Source organism: Ascaphus truei, chromosome 2, assembly GCF_040206685.1.
Source record: "Ascaphus truei isolate aAscTru1 chromosome 2, aAscTru1.hap1, whole genome shotgun sequence".
In the NCBI taxonomy this organism is placed as follows: Eukaryota; Metazoa; Chordata; class Amphibia; order Anura; family Ascaphidae; genus Ascaphus; species Ascaphus truei.
Window position 1 is genome coordinate 356433065 of NC_134484.1, and position 14571 is coordinate 356447635.

The window sequence follows — 14571 nt, forward strand, 5'->3', positions numbered from 1 at the left end:
CGCATGCGCAATGGCCATATCATTGGTTTTCATGACCAACTTTCTCCCTGCATTTGCGCACGGCTCGCGCATGCGCAGTCATATGTTTCTGGTTACATGCGCCCTCCACTGGCTCTGCAACACGCGACGGAAGTCTATGTACCAATAGACATTAACAATTGACACACACATGCGCAGTGAGCGCACCCTACGTGGCAGGAGTGCTGTAGTGATCTTGTTAACATCTGACAGTCTGGCTTCTATGGGAGGGTCCTGTATTCAGCATGTAAGTGATTATTGTATTATATCATGTGTTGCACCTGTTTGTCTTGGTTGAATAGGGTATATATGTGTTATACTGCACTCTGTTTGTTCATCACCTTGAGAAAGGTCCCGTGTGGAGGACCGAAACGTTGGTTACTATGTCTCACTGAATACAATACTTTTTTGACAACCTTGTGGAGTCCTGCCTCTGATATTCGCTCATACGGTATCGTATCACTTATTTGATTTATATAGGATTTGCACCCACCTTTTTCTACCTGACGGAGTGCCTTGTTCTCATCTATTCACTATATAAATATATATATACAGATATATATATATATATATTTATCAGTTAATATATATATACACACACACACACTCTCACACTGTGTGTGTGTGTGTGTGTGTGTGTGTGTGTGTGTGTGTGTGTGTGTGTGTGTGTGTGTGTGTGTGTGTGTGTGTGTGTGTATACATATATCCATAGAGAAACAGAGAGACTACAGATACTGTATATTCATACACACTAACAGATCTGTTATTGTAACCAAAAATCATACATGATAACATGCAAACATTATGAACTATGAAAGAAGATTAAGGTAAGTAATGTGTTACAGAGTTAAAACACCAGAAAACACAACATCAAAATGTATGCTGTTATATGGATAGTTACTTAAAGTTGTATGTCAATAATATTAGCATGCAATGACTATCTACACTACCAAACAAACCCACATACATCTCATCTTGAACAAGAGCATCGTGAATGTCAGCTTCTATAAACATGGCAAGTGTGTAATGTTGTACCATTAACCAACTGATGATTAATACATATTCATATGTTATTAAATATGCCTTCATTCAGTCAGTGAACATTTCTAAACATTCATGTGTACAAGGACATACTTGAATGTTAGCAAGCATCTGTACATGATCATACATACACTATGCATGAAATAGTCTGCAGTAAACACCACCAGGACACCAACACATTTAGTGAATGTGATTATTTATTTTTGTTTATCCTTTTGAGAGCGAGTCACAGGCCTGCTTGTTGGCTGTTGTGTTTGCCTTTTCCCTTTGCCAAGTACTTTGGCCTTAACTGTACGACTTGTACTGGCCTGTGCCAGTTCTGTGGCACTGGGTGTGGGCTGTTGCACTTCAGGGGCACTGGGTGTGGGCTGTGGCACTTCAGGGGCACTGGGTGTGGGCTGTGGCACTTCAGTGGCACTGGGTGTGGGCTGTGGCACTTGAGTGGCACTGGGTGTGGGCTGTGGTACTTCAGGGGCACTGGGTGTGGGCTGTGGCACTTCAGTGGCACTGGGTGTGGGCTGTGACACTTCAGTGGCACTGGATGTGGGATGTTGCACTTCAGGGGCACTGGGTGTGGCCTGTGGCAGTTGTGAACCAGTTGCTAAACATTGCACGACTGAGGTTGGAGCAGTTTCTTGTTTTGGTGTTTTAATCTTTTTCCAAAAGCTGGTTAGTAGTAATTGTTGCCCTAACTTTCTTTTTCGTGTCTCATTTGTAGGTGTCCGTTCCTGATTTTGAACAGATGTAAGCGGTTGGATGTTGACAGGGACCTGCACAGAACTTGCACCTACTGTACCGGTATCATCCACAACTGGAGAATGAAGAACTGATGACTCTGGAGAAAAAGTAGCAGCATGTAAAGATTCATCCTCAGATGGGGTAAAGTGGAATTGTTGTTCTCTTGCAGTAATTCGCAACTGATTTGCTTGGCTTAGATTCACAACTATTGCTTGTAATGTCCTGTTTACATTTTGTATTTCTTTAGGAACTTGGATGATGACTCTTTCAATTTGTGACATTTGTGATATTGTCCTTTCCTGCAGTGACATCATCCTTTCAAGCACTGACATCATTTCTGAATGGCGACGATTTTCTTCATCCAAGATTCTTTCTTCAGAAGCTGCAATAGCTGAGTAGGTGTCACAAGCAGGAGGACTTGAATGCTGGGTTAATCCACGAGTGGGAACATCTTCATGGTCACTTGAGTGAATTTGTCCTTGAGTGGCAACATCTGCTTCTACAAATAAAGAAAGACATTATGAACTGCCATGGAACTTTCACTTGTTTATCAATATAATGAGAGTTGTTCTCACAGTGTAACACATAACATGTTTCCATAATTTTTCATTTGTGTCAAATTAAAAGTTTATGCTTGAAGTAACAATTATGTTTCGACTCAGTGTGAAAGAAGAATGAATGAAAGGTTGTTGTAACCTCACAACTCCTATCTGATAGTTTACAACACACACAATACATGTTGTCATTAAAAACTACATCATCTGTGACAATAACTGATGTGAAGTTAATTGCATGTGAAAGGCATTTATTCAGCATGGCAAATTAACATCTAGAAATGTACACATTATATGTACTGCACCTCATACACTCTCCTTCCATGCTTAATGATGAGCTGGATGAGCCAGGTGATGAGACATGTTCAGTGTCAGGTGACACATGAGCTTCAGGAGCAACTATATAGAAGAATAACATAAGAATTTTATTGACATGTGTACATAATTAACATAAAGTTTGTGTAGTGGGAGTATTTATGGATAAATATCAGCATCACATAAGGAAATGACAATACGTTTCTGCCAAGCTGTACATTATCCATCTTAACATCAATGTACATGTGAACCTAATTGGCACATTTATTGTAAAAACCATACAACATACAATTTTCATGCAGGAATGTGTTGTAAAATTAAGTGTTCTGTTGTACATACACTGCATATGTTGTGTAGTAATCTAACAATAATAATGTACATCACTACCATGACAGCAAAGTTGACTCTGCTTATAATTCAGTACCTAATTGTCGAATTGTGAATGAATGTTTTTAGTGATCTGTGGGAATATTTAAGAGAAGCAGGTGTAGCGCTCAATGTGGCTGACACTCATCAACACATGCAGTGTGTCGCTCAAAAGATGCTACTGGTGTGATAATGTGGCGTTTCTATAAGGTTAAAAGAAGATATGAGTGAACGAATGACTAACGTACGTTTTGATATATAGTGGGCTGGTGGGTGAAAGTCTTCATAGAATTACCATTTCAAATGAATGTGATGAACTTCTGTTCACCTTGTCAGCTTCTAACAACTGTAGTCCCTCCTCCAAGACGTGACAGCACCCTGACCTTTTATTTGTTTCTACCACCTGTAAGGCGTCCCACAAGACTTGACCGTAACATGACCCTGTGATCTGGCTCGGTGCCCAACCCCACCCCCTGTGTTCTCCTCTATGCTGTGATTACATATTAATTGCAGCTGGTTTCACACACTGATATATGAGCAAAATAAAAATCTGAAGTGAGCTACATATGAACACAATTAAATACCATATGGTACATGTTCCTATTTATGCTCTCAGTATATTACATGAAGCAAAAAAAAAGCTTTAATTAATCATAACGAAATGTGTTTGTGCAAATTATGAATGTTCGCCTTTGAATGCACTATCTTCCATGCAAGACTTGATGAGGCAGTAATGGCCTGTTTATAGGTGTCCAGACAATATAAGAGAAATGCTGCACACCTCAAAAAGAAAAATAATGATACAGTTACCGGTGCACCAGTGTTTGCACGAAAGCCTGCAATCAGTCCTGAAAAGATGAACAAAGGAACATAGGGCACAACGGGTTTAGCAAATCAAACTCATTTATAAATGAGTTTGATTTGCTAAACCCGTTGTGCCCTATGTTCCTTTGTTCATCTGTTTATAGGTGTAACATAGATTATCACTAATTTATGTATATATATATAGCAACTGTAAATATTACTGTATGCTCATTTGCATGTCTTAGACAGGTCTGCAACCCTGTCTTTCCCCATCATCGCCCAGTATACAGTGCTTCCACTGCAGCAAGGGATTCTGGGAAATGACATGCAAATGAGCACTCAGCGCCACCTTTTGCCACCATATATATTAATTGTTACTTTTTGTAGGACAACTAGATATAAATATATATAGATAGATAGATAGATAGATAGATATAGAGAGACATATGTACATATATATATGTAGGTATGCTTATATTGGGAAGAAAGTATAAGTTGCAGCGGAAATATAGATAAGAACTGTAACCTACGATACGCCTAGTACAGTAACATTTGTCACCTGGTGGAAATGGAGCAGAATAAATTCCGATATCTCTGTCCCCGGGCAAACCCTCCACGACGACAGGAAGAAATTTTTCCCGCATCTGCTCCTCCAATGGTGTTAAGATTAGAGATTGTGCTGGCGGCCCACCTCCAGTGCCAGAAGCATGCATCCGTTGTGCTTGTATTTTTTTATTTAAATTTGCCCTGATATCATCGAATCTCTTCCGACAATTCGCCAGGTCCCTGACAAGATTCCCAAGGAGCCAAGGTTATTTGGTCCCACATTTCTTTTTTTGGTGCTGAACTTGTCCGCCCTTGAAATACATACAAAATATATGACGTTAATTATTATTATAAAAACGATCAGTTTCCTAAACTGCTACCTGTTCCAAGAGATAACAAACATGCTGGTTTAGGTGTAATATGTGTACCACATGAGCATTTACGTGTAAACATACAAATGTAAGGAAGCTTGCATGAATATTGTATGAACTTTGGCAAAATTTTTAGACTGATTGTTATGGTCGTTCTAAAGCATGAAGGAATATGTGTGTAACAATTAAGTTTAATTGATAGATATTATAGAATAATATTTTGATATTAAGACATCTCACATGACCTAGGATAACATGTCTTTGAAGAATCAATGCAAAGATAGACTTACCTAGTAAATGCCCATACAGACAGTCATAGTGCTCCAGAATCCCTGTGACAAGAACTGTGTTTTCCTCTTCATTGAACCGAGGATTACGTGGCCGCTCCACACATTTCTTCCGAATACGTGCAGGCCCAGAGCTTGGCTGCTGCTGACTGGACTCTCCTTCTTCCAATGGAAGAGACTCCAAAAACGGGCCACCAGCAACCACCCCACCACCAGACACCCCAGCAGCACCAGCAACAGAGCCACCAGCAGCACTCGCACTCACAGCAACACCTCTCGCACTCCCAGCAACACCATTCACACTCGCAGCAACAGCACTCCCCTGAATCCTACGTTCACTCAGACACGTACTCACACGACTACCAGTACCACTCACACCAGCATCACTCTTCCCACGCCTTGCGGCCATACCTCTAGCACTCACAAAGAACAGAAAAGAAATTTCAAGACAATCGCATTGAACACTTACAAAGTGAAAACAAGACAAAGATGTAAACAAAACAACACAGGACAAAGCTCTCACAATACACCACAACTGTCTCAGTCAATATGAAATATGTAAATCGGCCAGCTCTGTGTGTGTCTCTCTCTCTCTCTCTCTCTCACTCCCAACAACACAGAGAATGAATAAAAATACACGCTGCCCTTAAATGGGCCACTCAATTCAAAACATGCTTGCTTCGGCAGATTCAGCAAGAAGTTTCATTGGGGAACCTAACACCACCTCGCCATGCACGCCGATACACCTGTGTGTGATTGGCAAATCATCGGCAGAGTGGGAGCAAATGTTTTCGGCTTGATTCGGAAGGGATTCGGCACTTATTGCATATGGAGAGGGAAAATCACCAGAATCATGCCGATAAGGTACCCTCGGTGATTGCACTTTTTCGGCGCTTACTGCATAGAGCCCATAGTGTGCCCTTCAACAAGAGGATCTCAAGTTGAAAATCGTGTTTGCTCTTTTGAAGAAGGGGAAGAAGCCTAGCCATCGAGAGTGAGAGAAGCTGTAAAACACAATTGGCGGAATAGTAAGGCAGTGGAAAGGCTGGAGATCCATGAGTATGTGGGGTTTTTGTGAATGTAAATACAGAAAAAAATAAGAGACACATGGCAGCTTGTATTACTAACCAAGAAGGTACCCACTCCATGCAAGGGTGGCCACTTTGGAGAAGAGAAGACTTAGAAACAAATTTGACGTTACTTCTATTATTCAAATTTGAACAGAAAGGTAGAAAGAGATCTTGCCAAAGTAGATAAACACCGGTTAGATAATAGGCACAGTAAAATAGATTAGGAAATTGAGATAGAAGCTGCGATAGCGGAAACAGTAATGCATCTTCTAAAAGAAAAGTACTGCCAGAGATTGAAACCTAGGAGGTGGATAGAAGAGCTAACTGAAATTTGTCCCTGGCCAGTGGGAAGTTGGGTTTAATATTATTAGTGTTTGTTTTAAACAAGCAGCCTAGTTGTCTCAGGGAAATTATAGTGGGGTTTTCCTATTGAACTTCTAGTGACAGACTAGTTACAAGCTATTTACGCAATTTAGAGTGTAATTATTTGATATGATATTTATGGTACAATTTTTATTTTATAATTATTATCTTGCTTCCTTTTTATTGTGTGTTGGGATACGCCCATCCTGAGGTACTATTACTTCCCCTCCCAATATGATAAGTTATAAGGACACAAATCCATGTCTATACTACCAATTTATCATGTTTATTATGTTTGTTTTATATCCCCCCACTTATTTTTTTTTTACTGGTGCTGAATTGCACCATTTTCACCATTGGTGTCCCCCTCATTCCTGAGATACTTACCAATAAAGTTGCTTGTTTCTCTGCTCCTCCAGGGGAATTAAAATTGCTTTTCAAATGTTGCAGGTCCTGTTATCTGTTGTGTGTGCCTAATAGATGGCGATTTAAATCCCAGGAAGTAATGCTGCTAACTTCAGTGGTATCCTCAGTAACTAGGGGGTCCCCAGCATTGAATAAAATGTGGTTAAGCTCTGGGGGACTTCCAGTTCCGATAACCTCTTAAACATGTCACTGCCTTTATTTAATTTTTGTTCTAGGACGGACAACACATTTAAGATGGTATAATTATCATCAGCTGACATAGTTGTAGCAGGCATTATTACTGCTGTGGCATAGCGTGATTGATATGCAAAATCTCACAAAGTTGTCTTTTGCAGCTCCATTTATTTAAATGGAGGTTCAAGAAATTGTACGTTAAAGCCAGTAGTAATGTGATATTGTGCGATAATGGGGGTAATAACGCCTACCACATCTATATAGTGGTTACATGTGTTGCAACAATGGTAAGCACATTGGAACAAAGGAAGAAAGAAACATAGTGTTTATTCACAGCTCCTCATTCTACTCCATATACAAAAGACATGCAAAGCATATTGATACACAGAACTGCTGCTGTTTTGAGAATCCTAAATAATATATATCCCTTATGTGCCACTATTTTGTGGTTGGGAATTATACTTACATGTGCATCCCTCTTCACACTCAGTCTTCACCCCACAATCACTGCCCATAAATGATTCCTTATATTGTATTCATTATATATTCAGAGTTCAATACTGTTAAAGTGAGAAAAAGACAATGCTTGTAACAGTGTGATTGTATAGGATATCACTATAACTGTAAAAGTAATTGTGTTCACTTTTTCTAGAAACAATCTGAATTAAACGCCACATTGTTATGGATCAAGCATTAAAAATACTTCATTAGGAGTGACAGCAGACCCAAAGCAAACCAACCTGCAGCAAGGATATGACAATTAAATATTAATCATACTCGATAAAAAAAAAAAAAAGAAGAGGGCATTACAATCCTAACAAAAATAAAGATAGGTAATGAAATATTCATAAGCAACAGTTTATAAAATCAGGCGCAATACCTGCTATATACGGGGCAAGTGAATAGATGGAAGGTGGTGAAATATTTATTGTAAGCTGAACAGAAAAGATCAACGAGAGATGGAAAAATTACAAATAAACCCTCTGAATATGACTTATTACAGATTTGTGTCATTGCCATACAGTATTATGTACAATATACGTTTTATTCTCTGTGCTGTATTCATTAATATGCATCCTGATAGATTGCTTATAATATATGGAGTGATGTACAATATACATTCTATAAGTTAAGTCATACCATACATACCAATATAAAGTCAACAAGTTTGCAAAACTATACATAGCAATAACTGGGCAAAATAATTTACAATCTATAGGAGTGCAGAAACACATCAAAACTACTGCAATCGGAATGTAACACAGAAGTTTGGTACTAGAGGAGGACAGTACATCGGTAATTGAAAGCTCAAGAGCGATGGTGTCGTGTTACATTGCATTGAGCTGATTATTTACAGAGAAAGCCCAGCAAAGCAATGTGTTCCTGACCCCTCTAGCACTGAAGTATTTGAAACAAATGTAATCATGCTTACAGCAAACATTTGACTGTTTTGGTTTCGGTGCAAAGTCAGAATTTCTTTTCTTTTCAGCGTGGGCTCCGTATGGCGGTTGCATATCAATAAAGTTTTTGCTCTATCCTTATCTTGTCCTCTGCTTATCAGAGTACCAGACAAGAATGAATTAAAGAGACTGGCACTTTGCCTGTTCACAATGACATCATAATGACATCACACAAAGGGGAATAGCTAGAAAAAAAAAATCTAATGCTTCCCATGTTTCAGGTCCCCGTATTTCGAAACTAATTTTAAAAATTAATTTAAAAATAGGTGTCTTTTTTTCTGTAACCCCTCTGCCTCCACCCAAAAAGGTTTAACTCCTTAAGCATGTCACTATTCATTTTGATCCAAGAAGGTATTACACCAATATCCTTGTTGCAGTCAATAGCAAAAATGAAATTGTTGGTTCTGTGTCCAGTATTCATTATGTCTTTGTTCTTTTTCTGTACACATTATGTTACATTTAACTGTAGCACAGCAGTGATGTCTGATGTAAAATGCTGCAAGACTGTGCAAGGCATAAGAGAAGTGTTTCATATAAGCGATCATGAAACGAAAAGATCTAGAGTAGACATGCAAAAGAATCACAAAAATGTATTAACACAATCATGGCAAGAAGCAAACAGCAGTTACAAATTAAAAAAAGAGAAAAATCAAAAGGATATCCCACCCAATGTATGCTAATAACAATCAGGTATAATCGTAGGATGATCGGACAACCATAAGTTCAGAGGGGCTGCCAACAAGGACCCCTTCTGGAAATATGTACAATATGGCCAGTATCCGGATACCAAATATAGTAAGAGAAACCCAGATAAATGCAATTATAGCAGTTAAAGCAGATATTACTCAATAGCATATGGCAGGGGGGCGCAAACTTTTTCCCCTGCGCCCCCCTGCCGGATGTCCTCCTCTCTGCAAACCCCACTCCCTCCTCCTCCTTACCTTGATTCCCGGCATCTGGGCGTCATGACGTCACGTTGCCATAGCAACGTGACGTCACATGACCCCGTGGCGTCTCCAGATGCCGGCTGAATCAAGGTAAGTATTGTTTACAGAGGCTCTGCAGCTCCCCCACCACTTAGTTTAAGTGCCCGGGAAGCACGCTGGGCCTCTGGAAACCCCGCACCCACTGCCGGTAATCTCGCGCCCCCCCTCCCGTTTGCGCACCGCTGGCATATGGTATAATAGGGCGCTAAATGCAGCTAGGTAAGTCAAGACTGTGCCCAGTAAAGTGAAGAAAAAGGCAGGTTTCTCCAATCCAGGAAATGCAGTCAAGGGAGGAGCTTTACATTGTTACATAGTAGATGAGGTTCAAAAAAGACATGCGTCCATCAAGTTTAAAGAAAATAAAATTCAACCTATGCTACATTTAGACAACAGATACTTTATCCTATACCTATACTTACAGTATATTGATCCAGAGGAAGGCAAACAAAAAATCCCAGTGACATATCATCCAATGATATCTCATAAGGAGAAAAATAAATTCCTTCCTGATTCCAAGAATTGGCAATCAGATCACTCCCTGGATCAACATCCTTCCTATGTTTACTTATTTGGTATATCCCTGTATACCTTTCCCATCTAAAAAGATGTCCAACCTATTTTTTGAACAAATCTATTGTATCTGCCATCACAGTCTCCATGGGTAATGAATTCAACATTTTAACTGCCCTTACTGTAAAGAATCCTTTCCTTTGTTGCTGGTGAAATCTCCTTTCGTCCAACCTTAAGGGATGACCCTGAGTCCTTTTGTACTGCCCTTAGGATGAATAGTTCTTTTGAAAGCTCCTTGTACTGTCCCCGAATATATTTGTATATAGTTATCATATCCCCTATTAGACGCCTCTTTTCTAATGTAAATAAATCTAATTTAGCTAGCCTCTCCTCATAAGTTAGATTGTCCATCCCCTTTATTAATTTGGTGGCTCTTCTCTGCACTCTCTCTAGTTCTATAATGTCTCCATATTGTACTCCATATTCAAGGTGTGGTCTTACTAATGTTTTATAAAGGAGCATAATTTAAGAATAGTAGTAGTATAGGTCTGCATGGCATAATGGCAACCGAAACAAACCAAGCAGCATCCACGGACTCCCCAATCAGTAAGGATGAGTCCTGGTGGTGATGTCATCAGGAAGGTGTCTTGACATAGCACTGCTTAGTAAATGTGGACCATAGTGCACTGCTTCAACAAAACATTCTTCAATTTACTAAAATATTCCACTGTCAGCCAGTCAGTAAAAGGGAACTTATGTGGGTTCATGAATAACTTGCCACTGCAGTCAGTCTATATATGTGATAAGGGGTCATGTTATTAGTTTAACCCTCCTCCCCCTCCTGGTGTTGGATATTACAGTAAACTAGGAGTTAACAGTGAGAGTATATGTTAAGCTCCACTCAGTGGTGACACAGGAGTGCTGCGTCATAGAAGGTATAAAAGATAGGAGCAGAGGATTCTGGGATAGAGTGTTCCAATATGGAAGAATGAGAGAAGCTTCAGAGAGTAGAGGTAGGAGATATGTTCCTCAAAGTATAGTATAGATCAGGCTCCTCTTTTATTGTGTTTCAGATAGGGTAAGTGCCCCTTCAGATAGGATCAAGTAGTATGGCCAAAAGAGAGAAGAGCATGTCCCAGTAATGGGAATGCAGACATGCCTCAGTGGGCCAAGCAAAAGTGCTCTCAGGATGTCTGGGATCAGCCCTATTCGTGGATCCCCACCCACAGTATTCAGTACCCTTTGAGGAAGTGGCAGTTCTAAAGCAAGGGTTGGCATGGGCTCACAGTAAAAGGGACAATAAAATATTAAATAGAAGGGGGGCCTGATCCACCATATGATCATCAGTAACATACAAGTAAATGTACATCCCATGAGTGTTAAGAGTGGGCACTTCCGGAAGACCCATATTAGGAGTGATAGGAGAATGGATTAAATGAAGTACAACAATGCAAATTTACCTGTACCTGTGACTGCAGGGTCTCCAAGCATGAAAACATAAATAAAGATTTACGTTGTACTATAAAACTCCAGGCGCTCATCTTTTCAATTGCCCACCTGTCCACAGACAAGGTAAATCAATGCGGATGTCTAATACACCACTACACCGATGTAACCTCCCTAGGGAGCCGAGCAGGGGGGGTTACATTAGTACAAAACTAAACTGAGTAGAGAACGCAATGTAATGTAGTGTTCTTTATTTTCTACTGAGAAGTCTAGATTTGTAGTTGGCTATTATTTTCTTGCTGATTTTACTTGTATACTCTCAATCAGCATTTGAACAAACGTGTATAATAATTAAAATTTGAAAGCATTTCATTAAAACCCAATTCTATAGGTTGTTACTGTACCTAATGTCCATCGTTTTGCCCTGTGCTTAGTCAAACCTCTAATGGTCACAGAATGTTATAATGCACACATTATGTTGATGTTACAAGCTATGGTCCATAATTTCACTTAATGTAAGCATAACACCAACTAAACGCAGATGGGACATTTATGCCAAACATTGTTTTTGCTCTGTTCCATGTATTGTGGAGATATTACAAATCTATCTATATTCTAAATTGAAACATAACACAAGCCAGAAGAAAGTGTGATCACAAGCAAAATATTGTTCGAACCCCATCCTCTTTAAATATCTAAAATGCTGTATAATGTTAGGGAATAGTTAGTCTTATAAATAAAGTATTTATAGGCTATGTTAAATTGGATGGTTGTTTTCAAATGCAATCTATACAAGCATATGCAAAGTTGTTTTTCGCTGAACAACAACCACAAACAGCAAAATGCTTGCAACAGAGGATTTCTTCATTTCTTTGAATACATCTATCATGGTATTCTCCGTAGAACAAAATAAGACGAAGCCTTAAATATTACAATTCTCAATGTAAATAATAAAACAAACTGGTAAACAAACTCTATTTATTTTTTTGCAGAGCAAACATGTTTTTCTAAAGTAAGAGATGTTTACCTCTACCTTATTTCTTAATAAACAAGGTATTAAGCAATATAACTTGGCAACTGTACAAAATCTGACCACAAGGCTAGAGAACGGAAAAGTAAACTACTTGAGATATTTTCACCAAGAACGGAAGCAGCGGTGTGCATATTTGTTGAAGATATTTTATTATAGTGAGAAATAACAACATGTAACCATTTAAACACAAATAGTTGCCCTGCAAAATTTGATCATCCTAAACCATATTAAAAGAACATCATTCAAATCATAATTTGGTCTCTTCTAACTATTAAAAATAATTTTCACTCAAGTAGCTGTCTAATCAGCTGAAAGAAACTGATCTACCAATCATTTAGCTATGAGAAAAATAACTACAGTACCTCAATCCAAAGTTAGTTCACAGCTTTGTATGAATCTGATATATTGGTGCTTATGTAAACAACACTTAATTGCGCTTAAGTCAAATCTGACAGATAAGTCAATTTCCGTGTCCTTGGAGACGATGCAATGCGCGTTACAAACGAGTAAAGGAGATACAAGCTTAAATCCATTACTTTTACCAACCTCTAATAACAATCCAAAATCTCAAACTGCTACAGATGCAGCGGCCATTATTCGAACAAATCATGCCGCCGTTTTCGTGTGCGCTGCTGTACTCCACGCGGCAATAACGCCGCCAATCGCCCCAGGCACACGTGTTTATCGTGGTTGCTTTGTTTGAATTTCATGGATTCTGTTTCTTTGTGTGCAATGAAATGAATGAATTGTAATGTGTACAGTGCTGTGCTACTGTGCTACTGTGTCAATTTCAGGTGTTTAAAGCCAGAACACTAAAATGCAATTTTCTTCACTCGCATTTTAAGGCGGTACGGTTGGAAGAAATCCCGCGCCATGACATGGGTATTCCAAGGTATTAAACGAATGAAGTGTTCGAATAACGGCCGCTGCATCTGTATGTTTTATATCAATTCCTAAAGCACCGTGCAAAAGGTGGGTTTCCATAGAAAAATAATGATGGCCATGTTTTAATTGATATATTCTGATAGAAAACAAGTTTACCATCATGTATCACAATCCACTGTTGTTTTGGATCGTTAATTAATTAAGCAAGAAGTGACATGGTGTTGCAGATATGGATTATTTGTTTTATAATGCAATAATATGAAGCCCTTCACTGCAAGAGGTGTGGCAACACATTCCAGGCCACTCTGGCAGTGAAGGGGAGGAGGTGACAAAAAAAATGTGGTTTATCTGGGACTGTCCTGGCTTTCACAGGTCTGTACAAAAGTATAAGTAAGTCAGGAATAGGTGTAAACCACATACAGTAAAAGGCTTGTTAAAATAATCTAAACTGTGCTATCATTTCAATAAAATATCACAGACTTCATTTTTCGGAGCAGCCTCACACTACTCCAATATGTTACTGGCTCACATAAACCTGTCCTGGTTAAGTCTCTCTGAAATGCAGTCAATTTAAATAAAATGAACATGAATAAATAAACACTAATGCAAAATATATAAGTAGCTGACAGAAATCCTACAGGAAAATGCTGCATAAGCATTAGAAAATGGTAATTGCAAACCGAGTCTAATATTAACACTAATATCATATAAAGTTGGATCACTATTACATAGCATTTAAGCTATGAGTTTCCATTAAATGTTGTATTTATGACCCTGTACTCTAAATAATGCACATAAAGGAAATTAGCCATGGGATGGATAATGGGAAATGAAAAAATGTAACCAATTCAGGATTGTTTTTTTTTTATTCAGATGAATCAAAAATACAATCACTGTTGATTATACACTACATATTTTAGCATTTGCAAGTTATATATTAGACCTACTAAAGAAAGCTGTGTTGTTTTGACTTTCCGAGTTACCAGCATTTGTTTCCCACATTTCTACGTTAGATTGTGATAGCTGTGTTGGTCCAGTAGTAATTGTGAAAAAATAAGGAAGCACTTAATTAGTAAGTGATACCTTTTTATTTGGATTAACTGAATAAATTAAAAGCAGATTTCCAAGACTATCATTCTTTATTAAGTCAGAGTCACTGAGCAAACAAGTGCTTGGGA

At 38.7% G+C, this 14571-nt stretch overlaps 1 protein-coding gene across 1 annotated transcript in view; it reads right to left on the bottom strand.

The window, feature by feature from the left end:
* Positions 1 to 14571, bottom strand: part of SATB1 (SATB homeobox 1) — a 187256-nt gene that overhangs the window by 134902 nt on the left and 37783 nt on the right. Inside the window, exon 3 of the mRNA XM_075586910.1 lies at positions 7540 to 7633. The gene's annotated coding sequence lies outside the window, so the exon portion shown is untranslated. The remainder of the gene's footprint in view (positions 1 to 7539; positions 7634 to 14571) is intronic.